The sequence below is a fragment of the Pinus tabuliformis genome, chromosome J (genome assembly GCF_031772625.1).
Source record: "Pinus tabuliformis cultivar Carrire ecotype Pingquan chromosome J, CPIR1, whole genome shotgun sequence".
Lineage (NCBI taxonomy): Eukaryota > Viridiplantae > Streptophyta > Pinopsida > Pinales > Pinaceae > Pinus > Pinus tabuliformis.
In genome coordinates, this window is record NC_142295.1 from 182,395,572 (window position 1) to 182,406,809 (window position 11,238).

The window sequence follows — 11,238 nt, forward strand, 5'->3', positions numbered from 1 at the left end:
CAAAGATATATTCTAGGAGAACTAAATATCTTTTACATGTATATAGAGATAGATGGTCTCGAATGTAGAAACAGAATGTGAACTGATTGTTGTTGTCCCTGTTTTTTTTGAAGGAGCTATAGGCAAGTCATATTAATGTGCATCTTGCTGTCATGCTAGTAACTCTATACTAGACATATGATTTTATCTTTTCACTAATACTCTTTCACCTGTATCTGATACTCTTTACCTGTTCACCGTTGTTCACCCTTTTTACCAAAATTTACTGTGGTAATTATTTATCTTTACCTCACTTAAGTCATGGTAATTTACAGGATCTCAGTCATGCTGGACCACGAATCATATTTTTTTATTCTTGTCCTTGTCAGCTTCCTATAGATTTCATCTGCTTCAGTATATTTCAAAAAATTGGGTTGCACTGGGAATAATTGCTTCACTTCATGTTCAATGTAAAAAAGGTTCTCCAAACCATCATAGAGAGCTTTCCCTAAGGGCAATGCCTTGACTGCAGATGAACTGGCCTGACTGTGAGCTTGCTGATGTAATTTGTTGATGTAATCAATCTGAACCATTAGCATATCATTGATGACCAAACGACTTGGGATCCCTTGAATTTGTAAGATGTCAAATTTCCTCATGAACTCATCTATGTCTTCCTGCATACTTTGACATCTATATTCTAGGCCTTGCATTAGATTCCTTTTGGTCAACACTTTCCTTATTTCGAGGATGGTAGTAGTCCTATCCTGAATGTTTAATTGCTCCAACTATTGCCTGTTTCTACTGTTTAGAAAATTGATTAACTGGATTGCCTCTTCAAGCTTTCTACCCAATTCCTCTCTAGTCTTTTGAACTTCTTCAAGAGCATGTTTAATAACCAAATCAATTTGTTCAAAAATAATTTGAATGGATGACCAAATATCATTGACGGAATCAATGATATTGGTCGACAATATCTTCCTAATGTCTGTCAAAGGATTTTCAAATGTAAGGCCTTTCTGCAGTGCTTTAGTCTGTTGGGTCAAGCCTTTGTTTTTCCTCATCTCTTCTGCAAAATTGATTTTTGATATATCATATTTCTGCTCCAAAGTAGTGAATTTCTCTTTCACTTTTTGCAGTTCTGTGACTTGGAGTTTCAACTCCTCCATGGATTTGATTAAGTCTTCTATACTCTGTGTTGGTGTACCTATCTGTGATGTACCTGTTCCTTCTATGTGTGCAGCTGTTTCCAAAGGAATATTTGGTGCTAAAGCTGATGGCAATGTAGAAGGCACTGTTGTTGAAACTATGGGTACTACAGTCTGGGGCTGTGTGGTCGAATCACTCTGCCTTTACTGTACTGCTTTCTCTAATCCCTGCTCTGTTTCTTTTAATTGCTCATTTAGCTTAAGGAACAAGTCCATGAGCTCTTCTTCATTTTTCTTCTCAATCACTTCACCAATGTGAGGGTGAATGAGTGGTAGCAATTTCAATTGTTTCCTAAGTGAAGCTATATCTTCATTCTTCTGTTTTGTTAGGCTCTCTGCTACCTTGACATCCTTTAGGCCATGGCCCAACTCAATAATCAACTCCTCCAATGATTTGATTCTGTTGCCTTTTGCTTGTGAGGAGGCCTTTTCTAGTTGCAATTGGGCAGTAGTGTTGCTCAGTGAATTTTGCAACCTATGTGCCATCATTGCCTTACTAGTCAGTGTAGAATAGACCATCTCCCCTATTTTTTTATGCAGTTCTATCTGGTCTATGGGGTGGATGTCTTTAGCCATGACTTCAAAGTCAGTATTGAGATAATCTACGAAAGATTTTGGCTATACCATTGTGGGCTTTAGGAAGATCATTTGCATTTTCCCCTCTTTGATGTCAAAGGCTGACACCAATCTGGTTTGATTCGTAGTGGCCATCTTTAAATACTGAGCATAGGATTGGGCCTTCAGTTTCTCATTCTTTTTCTTGATTTCTTTAAATTTTCCCTTTATGTCTATAACCTTCTCAAAAGAAGACCTCAGGGATGAAACTTCTATGCTCTGTTGTCTTTCTAGTTCTTGCCTCTGTGAACTTGACAGTGTCCCACCTATGTGTAAACTATCTTTTCCCTCCTTTCTCATGCTCTCTGCAGTTTCTCCAATGAACTCTTCCCCTGAATAAGGATTCAACCTTTGCCTCTTAGCAAAGGTTTGATCTATAGGTCTACTAGAAGGGGTAGCAACTTCCCTATCTCTTTTCAAGTTCTTTTCTTCATTTAGAGGAGTTTGTACTACTAGGGGATTTCCCATGTTGGTTTGAGTTGGATGTAGCTGTGGTGGATCTAACTCTACTGATATCTCAGGCTACTCTAATTTCTCTGGTTGTTTTGTTGTTTTTGGTCATTCTGCTGTTGAGGAACTTGGTTCTTGAGTTTCCTTTTGCGAAGGCTCTACTATGGAAGTACTGGTTTCGTGGGTTGGCCTTTGGGAAGACTCTACTACCACCTGTTCAAAAGAATCCAGGTCAAGTCTCTTCTCTAAATCTTTCATCACATTGTCAACCTCAACCTGATCACTATCCTGTTCTATCAGTGTCCCATCCCTCCATTCATTCAAATTTGTATACTGTTCTATCTCAGGAATTTTGTGATGGATATAGGGTGACAATTTATGTTTCATTCTTCTGTCACAAATGAAACTATGAGGATCATATGTCCAAGAAAGTATTTTCTTTAGTTTCATTGTTGTTTCTATGATTTCTTCTACTCTTTTCCCTGCTACTCTATTGTTGCACACAAATGGGCCTAAGTGGTCATTGATCCTCAATTGGGCTTTTCTCTTTGTCTTGGTGAAATGAATTTGGTCAGAGTTTATCATTTGCCGGTAATATTCCAAGGCAAACAATCTCATAGGGACATATTTAGGCAGCTTGAAAGGAGGGAGCTCACAACCATAGATTTGAATCTCAGTGTGATTCTGGTACATGTACCAGTCACCTATCCTGTACTACTTTGATAGTTGCAGGATTCTCTTGATATCATCATTGATTCTTGGGGGAGAATGTCCTGTCAGCATGGTGGTTACATGATAGATAAATTGATCTATGAATTCATTGTATGAATAGGGAGAAGTGTATGAGTAGTGGAAGATGGAAGTCCAGAAAATGATTGATCTGGGATTACCTCTGGTATCAAGCTTATTCACATAGAATGGGAATTTGTCAGTTTGGTAATACAGGGAAAGGTGATACGGGACTGTGGAATACTTGAATACTCTCTCATTTTCCAATCTCATGAACTGATCATGGATTTTGTCAGCTATGAAAGCAGCATAATCATACTTGGCAGCAAGAGGCTGGCCAGGGGTGAAGATAGTCATATAAGCAAAGCTCATTTCATCTACATATTCAATGGTTGTGAAACCAAGAATACAGGACATCATGGTAATAATATCCCTCCCTAAACTTGTAAAAGCACTTGTCATGTAGGGTGGAGGGCTTTTTGAAATGTATTGTTCTAACATGAACATTTGGCAAACTATGGAAATCTCTGAGCTAGGTAGTCTGGAAGATTTGTCAAGTAAATCAACAATAGATAGAGGGGTAAGGTTCTGACTAGGTTGCAACTACAATATTTCATTAATGGAGTTTGTTGTAATGGTAAAAAGGATTTTCTGGTCGGGGGACATTACAGCTCTGAGGTTAGGGTTATAATTGGCATGAAACTGGTGAACAATGTCTGGGAAAATGTGCATAGAAGGGAATTGGTTCTTTGGGAGATTTGATTCCCATAAACCAATATTGTCAACTTTATTTAGGTAAAGGTCCCGATATTTACAATGCAGTCTCAAGGGGGAATCATCAAATGTGAGGTCTTTGATTTGGAAATCCCTATAAGCTAAGGGAAGGTAGTCCAAATACTAGTGAGGAGTGGTAATTGGAACTATGTTGAGGGCCATGGGGGTTTCCATTTCTGGTTCTTGTGGATTCAGAGATGGAAATGGGGTTTTTGAGTAAAGTTGGTGAAAACAGAGGGTCCTGGGAGTCTTTAATTTTAAGTTCTGTAACTAAATTACACTTAATTTTGGGGTTTTCAACGTAATCACAGGGGAAATTAAGCATTTACAGGGTTTCTGGAAGGAAACTGGTAAATATCTATTTATGGAGTGGTTGGCAATGGAGTACTGGTTCACTGGCTGCAAATGGTGGACTGTAGCAGCATCGGACTGCAATTTTTAGGGTAGTTGATGGTTGGAGTACGAGCTGGTCGATTTCACATTTTGGTTGCATGCATGAGTTTTTAGAATAAGGACAGAAAATAGATTAACTTTGTTTTTTATGCGAAGTCAAAGTTTTTGGCGAGTTTCATGATATGTATAGGTGGGGTCAACGAGGAGGCGACTTGACATTTTGTCGTTAGTGGGAGGTGGTTAGTGGGTTTCATCACACCGCTTTTGGAGGGTAAGTGGTATTTGTGGGGAGCAGTGCGATTCCATACAATATTTTGAAATGTAGCATCGACACTATTCATGAAACTACTCACATCGCATGCTAAAGGTCAACCCAAAGGCCCGCACGATATGTGCAATGGCCGTCGAATCTGAGTGATGCGATTAGACAGTGGTCGAGATGCTGAGGTGACTGATGGATAACGGAGGGTGGGCCTAATAATAATTAAAAGAGTTAATCATATCAGGGTGATTTGATTGGTTGGGAGAGTTATTAATTAGTCCGGATGACTAAATTAATCCTCATTAAATGGTGGCGGGGTCGGGTTCTTAATCAACTACATATTAGTTAATTAATACCATTTATTATTTGTTTTACAGTTATATTTAACCATCAGGGCAGGATATGTAATAATTTGGGGTTTTTCATAATATAATAATATAGGCGTGGGTAATTTTGTTTTATTTGGGAATTATATAATAAAACATTAATGGCTAATATGACCAAATGAATGGGAAAGCACTCAGTCCAATGTTTTCTGAAAGTATTTCATCATATCACATATTGACTTAGGCTAAAGTGTATAAAAGGGTTTTTATGAAGATTTATTTCAATTTCCCTAGGTAAAATAGGATTTTACTTAGGAAAATTTTTATCAAAGGAATGAGTGATCTTATGGGGGGTGTTAATGTTGATGAAAAGGACTTAAGTACTTTAGGCATTTCCAATTATTGGGCCGAGGGTCCGATCCCTTCAAAAGTCAGAGAAATGCTCTGAACCCCTCTAACTCTAGCAATTTCCTTTAGCACTTAGGGAATTAGTGAAAATTTAGGGGAAATGAATGGGGAGGTTAATTATTGTGACTTTGAATATTGATGTGCTTTCCATGTGATACATGCCTTTGCCTAGTGATGAAAGTAAAAGTTTTAAGCATTTAAACTTAACATTCACCACACATTTATTCTGCAACCATCATCTACTTACCCTACCTACTTTACCCTAGCATTTTCACTTCTTTATTAGGGTGCACTTAGACTGGCAAACCCTTTTCAAACTTTCTTTTCTTTTACATAGTGATGCCTATCTAAGTCTACACTTATTACATCCAAGGGCTCAAATTAAACTGTTGAGATCCTTTTATTCACTCTACCTATCTACTTATCTGCCAGGATTAAACTGTTTGGTTAGATCTTTCTTCTCTATATCTAAAACATGAAATTTAAAACATGGAATAACCAAGATTAAGCTATTTTGTTACCATGGATTGTGGCATAGGTGACAAGTTGCACACAATCTTTATTATACATAAAAGTAAATGGTAGTGGCATTTAGACTTGCACACTTTCTGGTCTTTTATTTTTGTTGCGGTTCATTTTCTTTCATTTTTTTTGAACTCTTCTTTATTCTTTTTACCCTTTTATTCTTTTTCTAGGGTATACCCTCTTTAAATTTTTTATTTTTTATTTTTTTCAAATGTGGAAAACCTTTGCAACAATTAAAGGTATGAACATATTTCAAAGCTAAACCAAGCCAATCATGATATATGACACCTATTGGTATAGGGGCATAACACAACTAACAATTACTGGCCATCATATTTAACACCATTATATCTAAACCTTCCTTGTAAGTACATTTTGTTCAAAAATTTTGATACTTGATACCCCACACCTGTTAGTAAATGACTCCAATCAATGGATTCTTTGCAATTAACAAATTTCATTATATTGGGCCCACACCACATTCCTCTATCACCTATCAAGTCAGTTGAATTATTGTTTATAATGTTAATATTCTTATATAACCCTTGTTATGACATTTATTTATAAGCCTTACAAGGTAATGCACGACCATTAGCGCTTAGTCATATAATTTAATGCAGCTTGGTGTGACGAGTTAAGGTCTGGAAAGATTAAGGTTCACATGTGAAGTTTGAGTTAAGAGAACGAATACAATAAGGAAGTCGAGGATCTGAAGGGAATAAAGCATCGATCCATAGAGTAGTAGAATTATAATCACATGACCAAAAGTGACAACCTTTTATGTTGTTATTTTTAATAGAAAATTAATACAATTAGGGCTTGTTATTCCCTCTTGTTTTCTTTTCCATTCTATAACATATCAAAGGGAAAATAGGTACTTGACATTCAACCCTCCTCGGATTTTTATTTTTATTAACTCTACATCAAAATTAAATATGAGATCAAACATCCTTTCGAAATTAAATTCTTTTCTAAAATTAAAATGTTCAAGCCTTCAATCTTTCCGAAAATGTCAAAACATGACCATATTTTCTTTTAAATCATTGTGAAATATGATACAATAGCCAACATTAATAAATTAGTATATGATCTAACAAAATATAATAATAACATAATGTTATTAAGTTATCTTATATTTCAAAAATATACATTTAGTAGTAATGCAAACTAGACAATTCCATATCAACAAGTTGAATGTCTCCAACTTCTAAATAACACACAATACTTCCATAATGCTTTCCATTGGGAATTTGTAATTTATGGATATTAAAAATCTTTGTAAGTTTACATCATAACTAACGGAAATATAAGACTTCTAAACAGTATGCAGTAGATGTATTTAGTTCATATAAGACACTATCTATTAAGATGATAATACATGTGTTATTCCTTTCATAAAAAAATTAGTTAAGACTTTTATTATTATTATTTAGGGACTTTCATGACTGAAGTCACTGCAGGGTTTCAGATAGGGTTTTTCGGTGGGGGTATGTTCTAACATTTTATCGGCTACGAAGGTCAGATTGTTTCTCCCCTATCCCACTTTTGATACTCTATGGGATTTTTCGGTGCATGATGTGGCTAGGGTTTCTAATTATCACCAATGGATTACGTGGGTAACAGAGCCCTCTTTGTTTGCCTAGAGGTTAGCTGACGGTTTGTAACCCTTATTGGGCTTGCATATATCTCGAAGAGTGTTTTCAATATTTCCTTTTGGTATTTTCTTTTGACATGGAAGATATTCACTAAGATGGAAGAAGAGATTGCTGATTATTTAGTAGACCCCTATGAAATTTTTCCCATGTAGAAGGAGTCTCCACATTATAGTGGAGAAATCAAAAGGGGTTTGATAATTGGCTCTCCGAATTTGGGGATTTTTTCAAATATTTCTATTATAGTTGAAGGTATCCAACTTTATCCATTTCAGGATTTTAAGACGCTTGTTCTAGAACAAATTTTTCTGGGTGATGTGGGGTTATCAGAGGTTGCAGTGTAAGGATGGCTAGTGTCTTTGGACATGAACATCATCGTGGTTAGGGTTTCATTAGAGGATCTAAATCTTGTTGATAGTTGTATAAACCTTAACAACCCATATCATATATTGGTGAATTCGTCGGCAGGGTTGAACTCATAGGAGGGAGTCAGATATTTGGGTCTCCCTTCTTATCATAGGTTTGGCTTGACAATCTCTTTCATATCCGACAATGGGAATTATGGTGCGGATGATGTGAAATATGAGGTAAGGTTTTCATGTGGAGCCGCATAACCGATTCAGAGTGAGGGGCCTTCTCTGTTACTAAGGTTTATTTTGGGAGAGGTACTTGTGAATACACCATGTTGTATTGGAATGCAAAATGGAGGGGTATTGACTGGAATTTTGTCCTCATCTTCCAGAGCCCTGCCTGTAGGAAGTTCAAAAGGTGATTGATTGAAGAAAAATGGAAAGAAGATAAAATGTACGAAGGTGAAGGAGAGGGATCTGGCTTTAATACTTGGGGATGGCCTCAGATTTGATGATATCATGGAAAACGTGAACAACGTTTTGGTTGGGAGCGTGTGAAGAAGGAATTACTTCCCTTGTGTCTAAGAATTTGGGTTCAGGAGATTTTGGGTTAGGTTCTAGATGTTCTTCCAATGATATGTACAATGTTTAGGAGTTGATTTTCCTTTAAGTTTAGAAAGGAAGAGCATGTGGGTTGGGCTCTTTCGAGATACTGGAACATAGAACAAACCCCATTTTTTTTTAAGCATTGGTCTCCACCTTTATATCATGAAAGAGAAGAGTTAGGTGCAAGGACAATATGGCTTAGATTATCAAGGTTGTTGCTTCAATTATGGTCCGAGGATATTTTTCATAGAATTGCGGATGATTTGGTACAATATCTAGATCACGACAGGTCATATTTGGAGAGAGGAAAAATGTCATATGCTAGGGTCCTATTTCATCTAGACATGAGAGAGGTTATGGTGGCTAGTATGGTTTTCTGCTATAAGGGTTATGTACATCTCCAAAAATTGGATTACGAGGGTGTGCCTTTTCGATGTTTCCATTTTCATGAAGTTAGACATATATATAGAGACTACCTGTTGATTCTTTAGGGTAGCAAAGGATATGGAAGTACAGGGGAAGGAATACAATCTCTATGTTGTGTAGAAAATGAGGGAAATGCAAATTTGTCTCCTCAGCAAAATATAGATCAACAAGGAGGGTTTAGGTCTATGAGCATAACTCCAGAGATATGGTTGATGCAACAGGAGGCTCTGATCATGAAGGTCTCATGGTCTAGCCCAACTGCAACTACCTCTTTATCGGGTACATTTTTCCCTCCTTCACCCTCTCCTTGTCTATGTGAATATTTGATCTCTATGGATACGCCTTCATCTAGGATTACATCTAGCGTTGGAGTTATGGAGTCCAATTATATTTTGGGGGTTGATCCTTGTTCAGTTGAATCTATTCTTGTATGATGCCCAACTCCCTTACCTTCTTTCCTCATCTCGAATGATGAGTCCTCTGATATGAGTAGGAGATATAGATATAAACGTATATCTCTATGAAAACTATATTGCAAATCAAATTATATGGATGATTATTGGAAAGGTTTAGGTCACCTATCCCCTTCTAGGATTCCCAAGGTCCCTCGTGGTCGTCAATCTCACATTTCAAAATATATTCATCAATCTAGTCAGGACATTGCTACTGGCAGAAAATTATCTTTGGATGGGGTTCTTAAAGTAAGGGATACCTCAGGTTCAGGTCCCTTATGAGGTGTTTTTATTTTAACTATCGAGGGTTAGCTAGTACCTTTAAGAAATTAACATTAAATAATTTGATTCTATTAGACAAACTAGATATCATATTTTTATAGGATACATTGGGGACTAGCGATGATGTTGTAAATATTCTAGAAGGGATGATTAATGGATGTTGTTTTTATGCAATTGATGCTCGTAGGAGATCTAGGGGCTTGGGATTGGGCATCAACTATAGATCTGTAAAAATTTTAAACATTTGGGGGTGTGAATGGGTTATTGCAGCATACATCTTTATTAAAGAATTTGGTATGGAAATCAGGGTGGTTAATGTATACGGTCCATGTTATGGGAGAGTATATTTCTGGAATAATTTGTTGATGTGATCCTTTATGAGGGTGGACAATTTGATCCTGGTGGGGTGATTTAAATTTCACACTGGGCATGTTAAAAATCTCGAGAGATCACTCCCACATTGATTCATTGTCTAAATGTTTTCACATCTGCTCGACACTTACAAATTAGTGGATGTTGACATGGATAAATAGCCTACGAGGAGGAAGCAAAGAGTTGGTGATGCCATGGTTGGTAGAAGACTAGACAAATTTCTTATTCACTATGCCCTATTGGATAAAATATCCCTCTTGAGACAGTGGGTGGGTTCGGGAGGGTCAAATAATCACCATCCTATTTATATGGCGTTGGTTGGAAAATCCACAAAACCAAAATCCCCTTTTAATTTTAATGTGAAATGGATGAAAGAGGAGGATTTCAGATCCATGGTCTGAGAGATCTAGCACCTATGTAGTTTAGAGGAGAACCAAATAGTTACCAGTCAATTTGCAGAAATTTTAAATAGATTAAAGAGAAAGACTATTGAATGGGTGAAATAAAAAAGGAAGAGAGATGATGAGTCATTGGAAAAGATAGTGTGAATTGGAAAATTGAGAGTGTTGGTGCACTAAGATGTCTTTTTACAAGAAATCTTAATTCCTACATTAATTGTCAACCCAAGGCAAGTCTTTTAATTTCAAGATTGTCAGCACTATATATGCAGTGAATTTAGAGGCTCACTCATGAAAGAGAGCTACAACAATTGACAGCAATGATAATTGAACAACAAATCATAATTGAACAACAAACGATATTTGAATATCAAATGACTGTATAATCATATTATGGGAAGCGATAAATTCTATATTTGAAATCTATGATAACATTACTTGAAATGAACAACGACCTAACCTTGAACTAACATAACCAATTCAATCAAAATCATTACTCCTATATAACAGACGGATCAATCTGAATCTCAAATGAACAACAAAGGAAAATTGAATCAACAATCCTTACGATAATCAAAAGTAATATTAACTTAAAATTAACAAGTAGTAAAGAATAAAATAGAAAAGATTATGACATAGGTGAAGTAGTAGATCTTCTCTTGACTAGGCCCAGAGTCACCAGAAGTCTCCGCTAAGATATACTCATAATATAAGTATGAGTTAAATGTAGTATTTCTTCATTAAAATAAGTAACCAAGTTACATCATCCAAGATAATAGTATTATATGTCCAAAAGAATAATTACAAACTCTGAAATTCTGAACTCCCGTGCATTTTTTCCTTTTGGTTTTATATATTAAATTTAGAAAGTAAATAGATAAAACCAAATCCTCAGGAACAGGGGATCCTGAGGATTTCGCTCTACTTGATCTGATTCTCTCCTAAAATAGTCATTGGCTTTCCTGATCTTTTGTTGTCCTACCTTGCCTCTGACACTGTCTCTTTCGCTTATGAGATGTTTTTGTTCTGTT